Raw genomic sequence first — 17,416 nt, 5'->3', positions numbered from 1 at the left:
TATGCAGCATGTCACAGAGCTTCCTCTGGCTTCTCACCAAACGTACAAATGAAAGCTGGGAGACTTTTAGGTATTTAATTATTTAGCCTCAGGCTCCTCACAGCCCATAACAAGCCATAGTTTTGAGGACAACCTCGTATCAGCTGGATGGGGTGGGGAAATGCCCTTAACCCACCCCCATACAGATGGCCACTGAGATTAGCCCAGGATCATGCAAAGCAGAGAACTAAATTCCACTTCTAAAACTAAGCACCAGACCTGGCTATGCTCTTACATCCGTAGGCTGATCTTTCTGCAGAATGAGTGGGCCATACCATTCCTGTCCTCAGTTAGATTAAGGATCAGCTGTACATTTCTAGGTCAGATTTAAAGTGAGCAAAAAGGTCACACTTCAACTGTTTGCTCTTCAGGATGAGAACTGAAAATAGTAAATGGAATACAGAGAACTACAGAAATTCAAGAGAGATTCAGTTTTCAAGAAGCAGGCCACACTGAACTTTTAAACTCTAATCTGTCTGCAAAGGTGAAATTGCAGCTGAGGTAGCATCACTTTATGCTAAAGAGGTCCCGACAAATGAAGATCCTCATACAAGAAATTAAGTCAGGATAGAAAATGTATACAGGATGACTTGTGTATTTGTTTTTCTATCTGTGCTATTAATTGCATGTTAAATTACTAAAAGTAAATTTTTTAAAGCTCTATTTGTGATTTAACCTTTTCTTTTTTGTTTCTGTTTTCCCCTTGTTTTTTATTCCTCCTTACATGCATGTGGTGATTGCTTAGATTTAGTTAGACGTTAAACTGCTTAAAAACAAGCCTTTGCAAAAGCAAATGCAAAGTAACATTCTTTTTAAAAAACCTGTCTTTTGGCATTTAGCATGCCAACAGCAGTGCTGAGAAGTCAAGGGAATGCCTGCAAGTAGGAAGGCAGAAGCACATCAAGTGAAGTTTCACAAGTGAAAGGTAGCATCCTCTTTTGCAACTGGTTGGGGATGTTTACGGCTGTGAAAAGCTTGCTGACTGCCAAGCTGTCGAATCAAAGTGCTTATCAAAATGTTCTGTAAAAGCCTGTTTTCATGCACTTCAGTGTGGGATTCAGAGTTAAACTGTTGGTTGCTTTGTAAATGCTCAGGCATGAGAAACTGATATATATGATAGATTATGTCAGAAGAGGGCACAGTGGTGTTTTTTTGCTAGAGAGTGAGACAAAGATGATCTGAGCATGGTCATATGCTCGGGATCTCATTGGGGTTTTTTTGCATGGCTTTAGATAATTTCCTAATTATCCACCTTAAATCTTTCCTTTGGTTGAACAGAGTAATAGCTTGACTTCAGGAATGAAATGAGGGGTGGAAATATATGTGCAGCTGCTGAAGCTCCAGATTGTTAAAAGTTCAGAGTACTGCTGTTATACAACTTTGGTCTAGTTTGAACAACATGATCAGCAGGCAGCATTGTCTAGGCATCGTAGTGAGCTACCAAATAAGTGTTTAATATCCTAAATCCTCTATTGTGGTTGTCTTTTGTATGCATCAGTGTCATAACTCATGTTCTCTTTTATAGCTATTCAAAGAAAAGATTGGTGCTTTTTTTAAAGTTATGTTCTTTGTCCTAATCCTTTTTTTTTTAATACTGTGAAGAATTCTTGCTCATTTAGCTGCGTCCACTGCTGACTTTCCTTGCTCAGCTTAGTCAGATTTTGGGGGTAGTATATATTGTCTATAAACTTCAGGTAGTTCAGCTGCTCTGCCTTTCATGCTGAATCTTTTTTAATTTTCCACACCATTGTCCGGAAGAGACTTTCAAAGCTAAGAATGATTTCAGAGAGTCACCTTGTTCTGTTCTTTCTGATTTGGGCTATTAACTGCTCATGCCTGATCTTCTGGTAAAGGCAGCTGTTCACCAAAAATGGTGCATGTAAAATCTTATTCTCAGACCTTTTCTTTAAATTGAAAGATGGTTTACCTATCACAATAGAGATATTAGTTTGCAGTTGTTTCTTTCTCTTTTGAAATGTCATCCTCCTGCCCTTGAGTACAATCACTCTTAACATGATGTCTTAGGCAGGCAATGTTTACCTTTATTTCCTGATTCTGCCACACATCCTAGTAGCTTTCAGAATGGAAGCTGTCAGGTACCAACTGGCAGGAACCACCACACTTTTATTTTGCACTTTCTTTGGCAATTTAATAATACTGCATTTTTCAGTTTTCTGTTTCTCTGTTGTAGTTTGCATCTTTGTTCATCTTTCATTAAGGCAAGACATCATTTATGTCTTGCCTTGATTTTCTGCTTTTGGAGGATGTGACGTCTTTCATCCTTCCTCTTAGGCTGTTGAAATTCTTCCTTCATCTCACTGCACCTTTACAGGTTAATTTTAGTTGTCTGCTTATGGGTGATCACTCTGTTTTTATCCAGCTTTACACTAAGTGGAATCTTCTTTGTGTTTCCCTCCTGGGACTGTCTCGTCCCTTGAACTTCTGCTCTGTGGAGAAGTGGAAGTATTCTGCTGCTTGATCAGAAAAATACCAAAGACATTTTTATGCTAGCAGGTAGCTTTTTTTTGTGTCTTATCTAAATTCATAGCAAATAGATTTACATGGTGTCTCTTAATCTAATGCTAGCTTTCCTATAGTCTTGTGCTAAACTTACTAGGCATGGGTAACATCTGTCTCTTGCAGCATCAATTATATATGTATATATGTATGGAACCTGTGCTTTGTGCTCTTCACTTGTATATAACTTCCCAATTACTTTCTGCTGCATATCTGCTGAGTTTCCAGTCTTGTTCCATCCAGAATCTTTTCTAATTTAATGTTGCTGCTCTCATGATTCAAGGTGCAGAACACCTGGCTTCCAGACTTGGAAGAGTGAAGGAAACCTGGAACTTGTTAAAAAAATTTTGGCAAGAAGTGGAGGTGGTAATTTTCAACAAGCCAGCCAACAGCAGGTTGAGAAATCCTAATGCCTGGTTTCTCTCTGATGTAAGTGGTACCATGTATTTTAAAGTAAGCTCAGAAATAAACGACCGAAATAGAATAATTCATGTGCTGTACACATGGCAGATCAGAGCAAAGCAGTCCTAATGAAATAGCAGTCTTTCCACTCTTCACATAAGCTGCTGCTGGGACAGAAGTGTAGTGATTTTCTCCTGCACAGGTAGAAAAGGCATAGAAAAGCGATGTCATGAAACCTGTAAGGGAAATTTTCCTTAAAAATTTCCCTGGAGTATTGGCTTTCAAGTATGAAGACTGGCTACAATGATCAGTAGATCAGTTCAGGCATAGAAGAAGCCATTCTGCCTACTTTCCTGCAGATCTTTCCCTGCAAAACTGCAGAAAACTTCTAACTACCTCAGATATCAGAGGCACCGTCTCATCTAAGGTGTGCATCTGTTTCAGTGGAGCAAAAAAGAAATAATTGGCTACTTTCCAAAATGTGTGTTTAGTTTTTAAGAACCATAGGATAGAGAGTACCATCAGGGCTCCCTAAGAATTGCGTTTGGATAGATGGCTGCCAGCAGTGACTTTTTGTTAAAAGGAAAGGTGATTTTAGATACCAGCGACTAGTAGTACGAAACCAGTCTAGCACTCAGTCTGATAGCACAGCCGCTGAGGTTTGGTGCCGAGGCGGGAGCTGGGGAGAGAGAGTCGGGGAAGGCGTTGAGGGGGTGGGAAGATAATTTTCACACTCTGTACAAGTAACATAAGCTCTGTGTTTAATCTAATATCCTGAAATCTGACATGGATGGCTGTCCTCAGGGGATATTCACATATTAGTTGTAAGTTCTTATTTGATGAGAGGAGAACTCACTGAAACATTGCAGGAAGGGTAGCTGTGAAAATTTTTCCACAAATTTTTTTTCAGTACTTCTTATCTCCTCATAACCTCATGTCCTACTGAATTGCCTTCATTTTCCCTGTCTGATATGAAATATATTACTGGGTTATGACAAATACTCAGACCTGTTGCAAAAATGGGATCATTCACTATTTTTCTTCAAAATTCCAGTAATATTGCTCAGTGGCTGTGGCATACAACCTTGCAGTGGTGCAATGACCTGGTCTCAGGCTTTCCAAGTGTTTTGTGTACATTAATTAAACTTCACAGTACCCTTCTGAGGCAGTGTCTGACCTGTGTTAGGCAGTGCTCTATGAGTAGTTATAGTGTAATTATTGCAGCTGTTTAGGAATGCAAGTATGGTGTTGGGTAAAATCACAGAAGCTGGCCCCATCACATACCATATATCCTCCTCTCAAGGTCTTAGCACTATGATAACAGGAATGACAGAAATAGAAACTATGAGTCGCTACTCCTGGGAGAGTGATTTCATCATTGGGCAGTGTCTCTTCCCTTAGGACCTTCTGTGTAGTTGCTTTAACCCACCTTCTTTCTACCTTTGTTGCAAAGAAGTAGTCTGACTCTAAATCAAATTTTAAATGAAGCTATTCGCAGTAATACATCTCTTCCATAGGTGGTTTGCACTGTCTTTCTTTTTAAGTTAGATATACTAGGAATTATACTGAACTACTTGCTGTGTAGTCAATTGTGCATGAAAATTGACAACACTGAAGCACCTTTTCAGAATAGAATGCCCTTACTGATGATGCAAGGCAATTTAGTTCTGTTAGTTCTGTTTGTTGGAAATCAACCAAAGCACAACACCAGTTTTTGTTTCCTTCATCCCCATGTCACAACCCTCAATCTTTTGTGTAGATGTTAAAAGCTAAAATTCTCATTCTTTAGAGAGCCTGCACAACTTCACTCTATTATCATTTGGATTATCATGTGAGGTCTAATCGGGCTTTTTTTTATACTGTATAATAATTTTTGCATTATAAATGCAGCAAAACTTGCAAAACGTGATCACCAAAGAACTGTTAAAGCTGATTTCCTATCACTGGAGTTTACAGTCTGTAGCTGACAGCTCGGTATACATGTAACTGGGTAAAGGTCAGAAGTAATCCACCCCTTTGCATTCTGGCACTGCAGACCCATTCTAAATACAGTAACTAGCTGCAGTGGTGGGTTCTGTTCAGATCTCCCTCCTGGCATACACAATGCGATGAGAAAAGTAGCTAATGAAAGCTTAGTTTTCAGTTTTGAGAGGGCTTGCCCAATTCTGTTTACTAAAGATCAGGCTGCCTTCTGCTTTGCTTCAACATTACCATCATCCAAAATAAGACACTGACTGCTCCAGAATAACACACTGACCACAAATCATGTTTGGGAACAGAAAAAGTAGCTGATATCGTGGTGCTGCATGGTAGGGCAGCAGCTGTGACAGAGACACAGGTTCTGTGCATGTTTGTTCACTGGTTTCTGAGACCAGTCCCATGGCTGAATTTATTTGCTCTTTCTCCTTCTGTTTTTTGAACTGTGATTTTTTTATTTATTTATTTTAAAGTTGTAATTTGGTTTTGGTTTTGTTTGGTTTGGAGGTCTTTGTTTTATTTTGGTTTGGTGTGTTTTTTAACTTGGTATTGGAGATACCACCTCAAGGGAATCCACAGGGGAATTTTCTCCTATTTATGCAGCATTTTCTACTGGAAAGATAATGAGGTCCCTACTTAGTATGAGGCAATCTTCAGTAATTTATGCCTGTGTCTTGGCTGCAGAAAAGACTACATCATATTTATTTTTGGAAAAGCACGGGAGATCTCTTACTGAAATTAAAAGTAAACTTTCTGTTGACTTAATGGTTGAAATTCTTTTCAGTGGTTTTGTGCAGTTGTTTTCAATTTTTTGGACAGGACTGATCACAGGAGAATGATGAAGATTTAGTAGCAAGCAAATAGGATTAATTAGAAACTGTGAGGTCCTGCAATGACCCTAGAGATTTCTAAAGTAGGCATGACTTCAGTTAAACATGATATTGGCTTCTTGTCTCCAAAACAGTGACACCCCAAAGCGTGGATGAAGTTGTTGTAAAATGTGCTTCTTCAGAAGGTGTCATTCATCAAGATAAAGCACTTTTTTATGTTTCTGTTGAACTATTTGAATAAACATGAATCAGATACTCTCTTTCCTATTTACTCATGAGTCAACATGAGAGATGTTGATCCTGTGCTATTTATGATCGTAGTTTTAATTGCAATGGTTTTATGCAGTGCTTTTAGTTGGACTTCTTCTCTAAGAGGTTATATTATTTTTGTTACTTTATGTACTTCAGCATTGTTTAGCACATTTGAAAATTATATTTTGTCCTAATTCAGAATTTCTTCTTTCATTTTGCAGTACAGCAGTGTTATTATGTTACCATATTTTTATAATCTTCTGAAGAACACCACTCCTTGATTCCAGCATAATTTCTGTTTATTTAAAAGGCTGACACGTTATAGTTTACTCAGATCAGAAAAAATTAGTGAACACTCCAGGAACATCAGGGGTGAGTGACAATTATTAGTTTGTAATCTCTGCAACTTTTCTCTCTATTCCTTTTCCTTCATAGGAAGGAAGGATTCCACTATTAATATTATTCTTCTTTATTCATTGAAGATATAATTCAAAATGTATTAATAGCTAACTGCAGAGTGCCATAGAAGTCTAATAAGATAACAAACTACTTTAAAAACTAGGCAACTTTCTGTACATTTTCTTAATTCTAGACCATGTACTTTCACAGCTATGTACTTAAGCCAGTGTCCTCTCAAATATTCTCACCCAGTTATTGCAGTAGGTCAGTTTTGGCAAGTTCACTGTTCAGTGTGAACAGGAGTACAGACTCAGGTTTCAAAATAATTCATCTGTCTGTGAAATGAAACACCAGTAGTTTAATGTGTTTTTTTAAAATTAATAATTACAGTGTATTTATACTGTCAATTCACGTAATTCAACAGCAGATGATGAAAAAGATCACAGATAACTGGATTCGATGCCATGTCAAAGCAGGATTGTTCCTGGTGTCATGTTTTCCATTGTGTTACCCAGTACACTTTTTGGGAACTTGAAGGATAGATTGCCCTTAATTTCCAGCTTCTGTCTAGGTAAAGTTGAGGTTCTTACATGGGTTTTGATAAGAGGCTCATTCTTTGTTGCAGTCAGAAGTTCATCAATGTAGAATGACATTTGCCGAGATGAATCCATGTGTTTTGTGTAATAAAGGAGCAGTTTATAAACCTTAATGACTGGATGGTGAAATTGGAAGAGAAAGCCTGTGACCCCTTGACTTAGAAGGGTCTGAAAAGATAGAGGTGTTGCTTCTTGAGGGTCTTTTCAGCTGGTTTATTAAGTGATTGGTTTACGGACTCTGCAGTAAACATTGGGCTTTGTATTCCAACCTTGTGGGAGAATTCAGTGGTAAGTAGATTTCCTGGCTAGCAAGGGAAAAGTTGTGGATTCAGTCCCTCATTGCAGAAGTGGCAGTATTCCTTAACCAGAATTACTAACCATCTTGTAATCTAGAGAGAGAGGCTGATCTGTAGTACGAGTCTCTTCCTATTTTGTAACTCACTATCTACATGAAAGGATTGGCAGTCCCGCCTACTCACATAAAGTCATCTTAATCCAGGTAAACTTTTTTCTCCTCTCTTCTTTCCCACAGCCCACCAGGCTTACTCCTCAACTAAACTTTTAGTTGTATTTAAAAGATTACTTTAAAAATGTTTCCTTTACTTTTTGCAAAATTTCACTCAGTCTCTTCCAGAAATAATTTCCAGTGTGAAAGTGCTTCAAGTGAGCCCTTTCTTCAAGTGGAAAGTTTTTGCACTTTCTTCTTCTATTTAATAGAGGAAAACATTGAAGAAGTTACAGAACTTGACCTTCTGTGGCTTGTATTGTCACTTAAACCAGCTACCATAAGTGATGACTGAGGGATGTACAATCCAGCATTTATCTTGCTTGATTAGCAGATCTATCCACTGAATTTTGTTCTTCCTGACACTATGGAAGTGAAGCTGTTTGCCCAGCCTTCTCAATTCTGGCCAGCTAATTATCTCTGTAGGATTAAAAGCAAACAAACCACAACAGGCAAATGGTTTATGCTTGGTTTTCAAAAGAGATGTTAGATACTAATTTCCATTTGTTCTCATTGTTAAGGAATTGTGCTGACAAAAGCACTTTGCTCGTGAAATAAGAAGAATGGAAGGGAGAGGGGAAGGCAAGATTAATAGGACTGAGGGATGTGCGTGTGGCTTGGCAAATTGAGCAAGTGGAGGAGGTGGGGTCAGAGTTCCTGACTTCACAGCTGATAGACTGATTTTCTCAGTTTAACTGATTTACTCTGTGACACAGCGTGCCTTGGCTCTTCAGTATGCCCATCCATAAGATTATGTTACCTGATTTAATAAAGGGTTCTGCAGATTATTTTGTAAAATGCTTTGGGAAATTTGAATGAGAAGATTTATAGCTAGATGGGTACAGATGTAGAAATAAATACAGATATGCATCTTAGCCTACTGCAGTTACAGAGCACAGCATTACTGCCACCAGTGGAAAGGACTGAAAGAAATCCCGTGGAAGCTATTAAGTAATTCCTTGAATCTTTTCATACATATACTAGATGTTTCTTTTGTTTAGCAACAGATGTGGGGTGATATGCAACTTAGTGCATGGATAGAGGCAGAAGTGTGGGGAGAAAGGACCATTTGTTGAGGTTTTAAAATTCCTTTTTAACTTGTCATTAGAACCAATATTCATTTTTTCTCTCCTCTAGAGCCCTAGCTATTTACTCGGTGTTAAGTCACTGGCATTTTAAATGAAAGAATTTCAATACCCAAGAATTACATCCTGAGGAGAAGTAAAAAGGCTTTTTCAAGCATGCTTTTCTTGAAGACAGAGTACTGGGTAGATAGTTTCCCGGTCAGCTTCAGGATGGCACTTTTTAGATGTTTATAGCTGCTTTTCTCTGAACGCTTGCTTCTCCTATGGCTCATTAGTTCCATTTGCAAATCACTCAGGTTTTAAACCATTTAATGACTCATTCTTAAAAACTATTTTAAACCTGTAGTGATCTGCTGGAAATAACACTAACCTATTCTTCTACAGCACTATAGGATTCATTCCCCATGCTTTGTATCTTCCATATATTTTTGCTTTAGATTCCCTTTCCTCTTTCTTCAATTTCAGCTATCTTTGTGTAGTGGTGTTCAGATGGAGTAGAAAGCAAGAAGGGAGAGTTCCCTTAAAGCATTTTGGTACACCATTGAGAGAGAAGCCTATTGGTGTGTGTCAGCGGGGACGCAGGCAAGAGGTAACAGGTGGCATGAAAGGAAAGCTAAGAAGCCATGAAGATACAATGGAACAGCATTTGTCAAAAAAAGATGAGTAATGTCAAAGCGATGTGCAGGGAAGGGAGACAGCTGGGGACCTAAGGCAATGGTGGTCAGAGCTTGAAAGTGGACAAACACCATTCTTCCCAGACAGAGCCTTCTCTGGAATGAGTGACCCATGGTGACCTGCTGACTACTGGGGGAAAACCTTTGGCCTCTTCACACTGAGCTGAAAGACCCTGGTTTCTAGATCAAAAGGCATACAGACTTCTCAAGTATTTTGATTCATGTTTCTTCTCAAAGGTGTCCTGTGCCATAAGTACATGGGTACAAATTGAAAGAGGGGAAATCTAGGTTCAATATTAGGAAGAAATTCTTTACTGTGAGGGTCATGAGACTCTGGAACAGGTTCCCCAGGGAGGTTGTGGATTCTCCAACTCTGGCATTGTTCAAGGCCAGGTTGAATAAGGCCATGAGCAACCTGGGAGGTGTCCCTGCGCCTGTTGGGACTAGATATCTTTAAGGTCCCTTCCAATCCCTTAACATTCTGTGGTTCTACGATTAAGCCATGCAGTGAGGGAAGAAGCTACAGTGCTGCAGGGTTTATTTTGCCTAATCAGTATAGCTGCATCAACATTAATAAATGTGGCCAGTGTGCCCAGCATCATTCTCAGGCCCTGAGCGCAGCTAGCTACATGGAGATCAGCTCTATATAATCAAACTTTTTGTAGGTTTTAGATGATAGCCACATGTAAACTGCTTGCTTGTGTAGTATCTGTAGATTGCTAACTCCCAAAGTGTGTCTGGGAATTGTCAAATCCAGGACAGTGACCCATGAGTGATTTATCACCATTGGTGATTGATTTCCAGCTCCCAGGGTGCAGTAGGTTGGCCTCCCCTGAAGGGTATAGAAAGGGTTGGAAAGCTGGCATTATAATGATAATGGAAGGTCAGACATAAGCAGTGAGGATGCACAATGAGACACGTTGATCTTGACAGTTCTTGACAGCCCATAATATTTTGGGTTGACTTTACTCCACCTTCAGGAACTGAGAGAATATTTTGAATAAGTTTTGCTTTTGAATGTCTGAAGTTTGTTTCAGCCTGAGGAGCTTGATTGGAAAAGTGAACAGGGACAGATTGCAAGTCTTCTTCCACAGAACTGCTTCAGTTTTTTCAGAACTCTCTGCACAAGATTATTGGGACATTATTCCATGAGGACCTGCTATGAAACAAGGCTAAAGAGAGGCACTTTTCTGTTTACTGCACGAGGAATTACACTTGCCAATGCCATTATGTGAATATGATCCTAATGCCGATTTGCAGCAATGCTGTAAGCAAACTTATACCATGGTTTATTTCTTACTAATTAAAGTCTTATTTAGGAATGAGTAATTTCTACACCGGAATGATTTATTTATTTATTTAAAATCACAGAGGCAGGCATTTCGTACTGAGGTCTGCTGCCTCCGTAGTGCAACTTATTATCCCAAAAATGATCTGGGGTTGCTTCTCTCTGAATTCAGGAATCTGTAACATTAATGTTACTGCATTTTATAATTGGTACTTGATAATTTAAGTGGATAATCAGCTAAGACATAAATGCAGCTTACCAGGAAACAATTGAGAATTTAGGATCATAAGGCTGATTAGACACTGTGTTATGCCAGTCTCATGCTAAGATAATTCTACTGAGTTGAAGTTGTACAAATAATGCTGTAAGATGCACAGTGGTCAGGCAGGCCCCCTTCACATATGCTTGACTGCTTATCTTTGAGCAGACACTGAAAGGTCTGAAAGGTAGCAAGCTCTTGTTACTGAGAAAGATTATATGCTCCTCAAGTCTAGGACCATAGACATTTCCTGTGATCTTTGGTACTTCTTTCATAGAGAAGTTTGAAAAACATCTCAAAGCAGTCATCATTTCAAATGCTTGTCTCCTGTTATCTAGGCTCTTTATTTTAGTTTAAAACATTAAGGGAGAAGTATCTTGTCCAGCATTACATAAGCCTGGTGGCTTCTAGCATTCATTGGGAATGCTTGTGTGCTGCTAAAGCATGTGTTAGTGCTCTGTGGAGGAGGGAACTGGGTGCGTTTTTCTGGTGGACAAGCACAAGAGTAGCAGCACACAATTCGTACAGGCTCTTAAATCAGGGCCCAAGTAGTGGCCCAAGAGTGGCCATGTGGTCCGCTCGAGCTGTTAGGTAAAGGTGAACAAAGAAAGCTTTATATTATCTTTGGTACAAGGCTTCATGAGAACCAGTTTAGTCTATGTCACAAAAGATAATAGCCTTATTGTCTGGTCTCAAAGGGAGGCGGTGCAGAGCCTGGTGTGGAAGATGTTGTTGCTGGATGTAGTAGCACAGGAAGGAGACCACTCACTCTTTTGTCCCAAGGGCTCATTCTGGCCCTGTTTCCCATGGTATGGGGATGGAGAGCAAATGGAGAGAGTTCAGTGATGATAATTACAAGTTGTTTTTTTTCCTAGAGTGTGCTTCCCTGATACCAGGAAGTACTTTTACTGAGAGGATTAACCTGTCAGTATTTTGTGCTGCTCTGGGACTCGCATAACCTGAATCATTTGGATCTGTTTCTCAGATTCCTCTGGACTTACTAGGCTCATGAAATCTATGCACTCTGATGAGCAGTTAATGCTCTCTCCAAAAGTGCTGGCTAATCCCCGAGTGCCTGTTTGGCACGCCCCTGACAACTTCGATGTCGCAGGAGCAGCAGCTGGAGCTGTGTGTTCAGTGGCCATGTGATGGTTGGTTGGGGTGTGTTAGACATATGCTGTGTGTTCAGGCCTATTTAAAGGATTAATTTACATGAGCCATGCAACTGTATGGAAACTAGTGGTCTTCAGTCTGTGCTCATTACTCTGCCATACTTGAGCACAACAAACTATTCATCTTATTCCCAGTTTATTTTTCCTCCCAAAAATTCACCAAGGGAAAAAAAACTCCCATGAAAATAACAGAACAGCCTCCATGAGTGGTTGGAAGGGAAAGAATAAATTAATTTCCTTTGCTTTCCTGCTCTAGGCTCAGTCTGGCTGAAACCAGCTGCCCAGTCTGTCTGGTTCATAGCTCTGAGTGAGCCACTGTACCCAGGAAAGACACTGGAGTAGGTGGGCGGGGAGCTTTTCTGAGATCATTAAGGTAGAGGGGAAAGAAAATTACTGTTTAGGAAAACAGCTCCCAGTGAAATGATTGCTTTTTAAAGCAATTTAGTGGAATGACTGCTCTTTGAGGTAATATTCCCAAATTTCTTCTTTAGTTACTGACTATATATCGGGTTATTCTTTTAGGTCTTTACAACAGACTTTCTGTTTCATAATGGAACTTTTTTGTTTCCTGTACAATAAGGGTCATTTTACTCTGTCTTCTAAGCACAGGAAGCTTCACTTTTTTTGTTTTTCTTTGAACTTAATAGGTTTACTTTGTTGTTCTTAGGCTGAGAATTTTTTAATTATTACTTTGTTTGTAGAAGTATGGCAAAAGTCCTGAAAACTGTTGTCCAAAAGGAACTAGCCCCTGTTTGAATTTTTGCTTTGATGCCAAAGGAATTTCTGTGAAGGAAGGGAAAATTCTGATCTCTTTGTCACTGAGAGCATATCTGAACTGATTTGAGTAGTATCTGGTAAAATTGGCATCATCCATAACTACTGGAAAAAGACACATTACATTATTGTCTTACTTCTTAATAACAGTACAGTACCATTTCCATCAAGGTTAGGCAGTTTTGAAGTTTGCTAATAAATATCTAATTGCAGCTGTGCCAGTGGATCAGCATGGCTCTGAGTCAGGAAGGCTGAGATACTGATTTCTGTTCAGTCTTTGAGGTGCCAACTGTCCCTTGACCTGTCCTTCTATCAAGCTGCTGTTGCCGAGCTATACATTAACTTTCTAAGAGCCGACTTTTTCCTTTTCCCCCACAAATTTCTGGACTGCTTGTTTTATTTGTTTATGCATTTATTTATTCATTTATCATACATCCAGCAAGATGAATCTGTATGAAGAGCTGACTGTAATTCAGCCGTATCATCACAGAGGATTTTTCCAAGGAGAATTGGAAAATCCCACTATGAGAGTCACAGCCCAGCTGCACATATTAAAACTTACTGCAGCTCTGAACAACTCAATTGTACAATTTAAATAATGAAGTGGATCTCAAATGCTTTTATTGCAACCAAACAGACACACGATGAATGCGGCCCTGCCACTGTTGACCGACATAAAACATTAGGAAATGTCATATTTCATGGTGCAGTTAAATACCCATCTCAGCATGGATGTCATATTTATATTGTAACAGTGCTTTATGATGGCCATGATTTTTACTGATGACCCTTGCTACCCATATAAAACATGTTTTCTTCCAGCAACTGCGTTATCAAACTGACATCACCCCTCTTTGTCCTCCTTTCCTATTCCACATCCACAGCAACTTTTCACAGCAGATGGATTCCAGCATTTCACCTGTTTAGCTGCTTTAAAAAAAAAATCATTCATAGATTAAAACGACGAGATGAAATTATAACATTTCTTAGAGTTCCCCTCTCGAAAGTGTATGTGGCACAGAACTTTATGGGAAGGAAATGTCATGTTCAAATCTTACATAGCAAGAAAATCTAATCCATCTCCTGCTAAGGATGCTGATTTGTGGGGTTTGGGAATGATCTCAGCTTTGATAATGAACGGAATACAAATCACTTGAAAAATATGGCCATTTGCCTTGATCTTTCAGAGAAATTATACTAAACTTATGGTGAAATAGCCATTTCCAATATGGTCAGCCAAAGACAGTATTAAAGGACGGAAGTTTGTTAAAGTTCAGAGAAGCTAAATGAATTCTTTCAAACAGTCAGTAAGAATAGGGGGGAGTTTTTAATTATTTTGGCACTTTTTACATCCTTATTCTTGCAAAGCTGGAAATTCTGTGTGAATAGCGTCCCTCTGGGAAAAAAGTAGTATTTTATTTGCAGCCTGTCAAGAATAGAGATATCTGAAAGCTGGTTAAAGTGAAAACCAAAGAAAATTGTTTGGATTGGGCTGCTGCCTGAAAAAGCTTGCTCTGAATGCTGGCCTATGTATTACTTAATGCTAAAAATGCCCTCATTGTTCAAGCTGTCTTAGCTAGTGGATTGAATTTATTTAGGAATGTCAGCTGAAGGTGCATTCTATGTTGGGATGGGAAGTTATTTGTATGTTTTGTGGAAAGAAACCTGATATTTTTAGGAAAATTAGTTATAAATGCCAGGTACACTTGTGGCTGAAATTTTGGTCTGGTAACCTACTGAATTTACAGTCAGAATTTGGTTTTAGGTGGGATGCAAAATAGAGCAGGCTAGATAATCTTTCTAGCTAGATGGGTGAGCACTTTTTCTAGGAATAAACAACAGACTGATTTTTTCCTTTTCAAAGTAGTTAATGTTCTTCAAGGACTCTTCCTCAACCTTTACAAGCAGAGCATAAACAGTGAGGGATCAATCTTCAGTGCATCAGTTTCACATCAGCCTGCAAGAAGCATTTTACCTCTAAATGGTGCTGAGCCCTCACTGTACAGTGAGGCGTTGCCTGCACACATGCAGCAATTCTACTTCTTTCTAGTTGTGTTGGACACAGTGCACTTTGGAAGGTTTAATCTACAGGGCACATCTTGCACAGTTGGTGTGGGCAGCTACAGTTGTCAAATGCATTTTTGTGGTGAGGTAGTCCTCTGACCAGGGCTGTTTAGTGTCCAGAAATTCCAGACAAACAGTTGAATCATTTTTCTTTTCCTTGTCTGTAAAATTCCTCAAGCAGTAAAAAAAAAGATGTGAAGACGAAAACAGGGTAGTGTTAATCACAGTTATCTGTTGTAATAGGCTTGGAATTCAAAGAAAGGCTGATAATCTTGAGGCTTTTGATGTCCTTTACTGCAAAAAAATTGCTCAGTCACAGTGGCTGCAGGCCCTGTCCCTTTGCTTGTTCTTCTGCATGGGCTTATGCCACTCATAAATAGGATCCTACTCTCCCGTGCTGAGTTCTGTGCAAGCTTGGTGTGGGTTCACTTGGAAAACTGAAGATAAAAAAGCAGATGTAGAAAATAGAATTATGTGTTCTCACCTGTTTTGTCTGAGGTAAAGCAAGTTGTTTACTGACCTTTTCTTGCTTTAATGATCTCTGTGTTCCATCTCTTATTCCAGGAAGCTTTGCTTATCTGCTGGTACCTGTGACTAGAGAGCATTAATTTGGACACCTGGATGACAAAGAATTGTTTATTTACACTTAAGCAGCTGCAGTGTTGTAGTGCATCCTTTGAGGATAAGAGAACATGATGGACGCTAATTGGAAGACTTTAAAAGCTGAGCAGTATCTGCCTTGAATTATAACCTTGTGCTGTGCTCTGCACAAGATCTGTAAGATCAAGGCAGAAAGTCTCACTGAGAACTAGTACAGAGTTTCAGAGATTGCGAAAAAAAGCATTGGCAGTCCTCGAAATGCCTCAGTGAGGGGTGAGTGGTAGACATACCTCTCAATTGCATTGACCTGAAGAAGAGGAAAAAATTTTGATGTGCTGTTGGAAATTCTAAGCTGTGTTGTGTTAGTTCTGCATGAATTGTAGATCTCTGTTAATTTAAGAGAGGGCTAAGCTTCAGGACCTGAACAGGCTGATTTTTCATGTGCAGAGTTCTGCAAAGACTGCTTTGTAGATTGTTTTTTTAGGTATCTGTGAGCTTTACAAGCCACTGTACAATGGGCAAAAGGAAAAGTATATAACCCCAGAAGTACAGACAGTGAAAACTATTATCTCACCAGGAAGTGTAAAAAGGGAACATCATTGAGGCAAGCAGCTGGGTGAAAAACTTTGTCAAATGGTAACTTTCCCTCTTTGGAGCTTTTCTGGATTTGCAAAGCATTGAGTAGAGTATCAGCTGGGGCATAAAGCACCAGTTTTAGTGGGAACATTTGTGGCAGCAACGACCATCACATGACAGGAGACAGAGGGAAGGCAGCAGCCCGATGGAGATTTACCTTGTCATTCACCTAAGAATGCAGCATCTGAGAAAGGGGAACTAGAAGAAAAGCCAGTTGTATATTACAAGGTGTGCTGTTGTTGTAAGGTGTAGTGCAATGATGTTTGCCATTATCCTTTGCAGTACTGCCTGGCAGCCAGGCTGCTCTCTGGAGCAGTATGTTGATTCGCAACAGAGAAAGGCTTGCGGTGTCTTGGTCACTTTGGGTAGTTTCTGTAGTAGGCACCAGTTCAGTGACAAGATCCTGTGGTTTTTGTGTGTCCCCTAGAAAGGAGTCATTGCCCCTGCCCACCATTTCCTTTGTAGATGTGCAGCAGCCTGTGATGAAACATAAATTTAGACTATTGTCATGTGCCAAAAACCTGTTCAATGTTTTCATAATGCACCTAGAGTGATTTTAGGCATGTGTTTCTTTTCTTTAACTTGCTTGCTAGTCATGTTTATGACTCCAAGAGCACATCATTCAGGGTACCGTTTGGCCATCCTTGTGAAACCCCTTTTCAATTGTGTTGTTGGTTTATGTCTGAAGATGGAAAGCTTTTTAGTATTAGTCCTTCACAGAGGCACTTCAGTAAAGGTAAATACTTGGTATACAAAGTACAAGACTAGATATAATGAAAGAGCTGTTTGCTTGATTTCTTGATCCATGTTATTTGGGTGCAGTGATTTTTACATGGATGCAGCTAGTGCTGGTTTCCCATGTAGACAGGCTTTTAGCAGGGGGTATTCCCTGACAGGCCTGTTTTGGGGATTTGTTATATGCATCTCATATCATATAGGGAAAATGGTATTTTTAAAAATAACTTCTACATGATAGCTTTACTAACCCAGGTATCTGAAATGCAGATTTTACTTTTGTGGAGATTTGAGGATTAGAGGCTTACGGGTTCCTGTACAACAGAAAGCCCTTCATTACTATGTGTGTCTCATCTTGGTATGAAATGTTGACCTAAAGCCTTGCTTGTGTTTCTCTTTGTATATCCTGGCAGCAGAGTGGCTGGTGTTTCTGCTGCAGGAGTTACAAAAGCTTCCAATTACCATCTGTCCTGTCATACTTACAATTTTCAATATCCAACCACGGCTCTCCTGGTACGATTGACTTTGAATCATGATTGACGTTAACAGCTATTTTTAAAAGTCAGAAACTAGGCTTTATTTCTGACAAGGGGAGCATGTTTGATATTGAAC

At 39.4% G+C, this 17,416-nt stretch overlaps 1 protein-coding gene across 3 annotated transcripts in view; it reads left to right on the top strand.

Moving 5' to 3' along the window:
- The window catches only part of TMEM108 (transmembrane protein 108), a 165,235-nt gene that overhangs the window by 12,231 nt on the left and 135,588 nt on the right, over nucleotides 1-17,416 (top strand). The window contains exons 1-2 of one of the 3 annotated variants that reach the window (XM_017734539.1): nucleotides 2,457-2,553; nucleotides 2,840-2,985. The exons of 1 other annotated variant lie outside the window; for it this stretch is intronic. The gene's annotated coding sequence lies outside the window, so the exon portion shown is untranslated. Of the gene's footprint in view, nucleotides 1-2,456; nucleotides 2,554-2,839; nucleotides 2,986-17,416 lie in introns of those variants that run through there. One more of the 3 variants, XM_017734540.1, reaches the window with a different exon arrangement.

The sequence above is a fragment of the Corvus brachyrhynchos genome, unplaced genomic scaffold (genome assembly GCF_000691975.1).
Source record: "Corvus brachyrhynchos isolate BGI_N302 unplaced genomic scaffold, ASM69197v1 scaffold94, whole genome shotgun sequence".
NCBI lineage: Eukaryota > Metazoa > Chordata > Aves > Passeriformes > Corvidae > Corvus > Corvus brachyrhynchos.
Note: the sequence above shows the minus strand (reverse complement) of the source record. Positions and strands in the feature narration are given on the sequence as shown.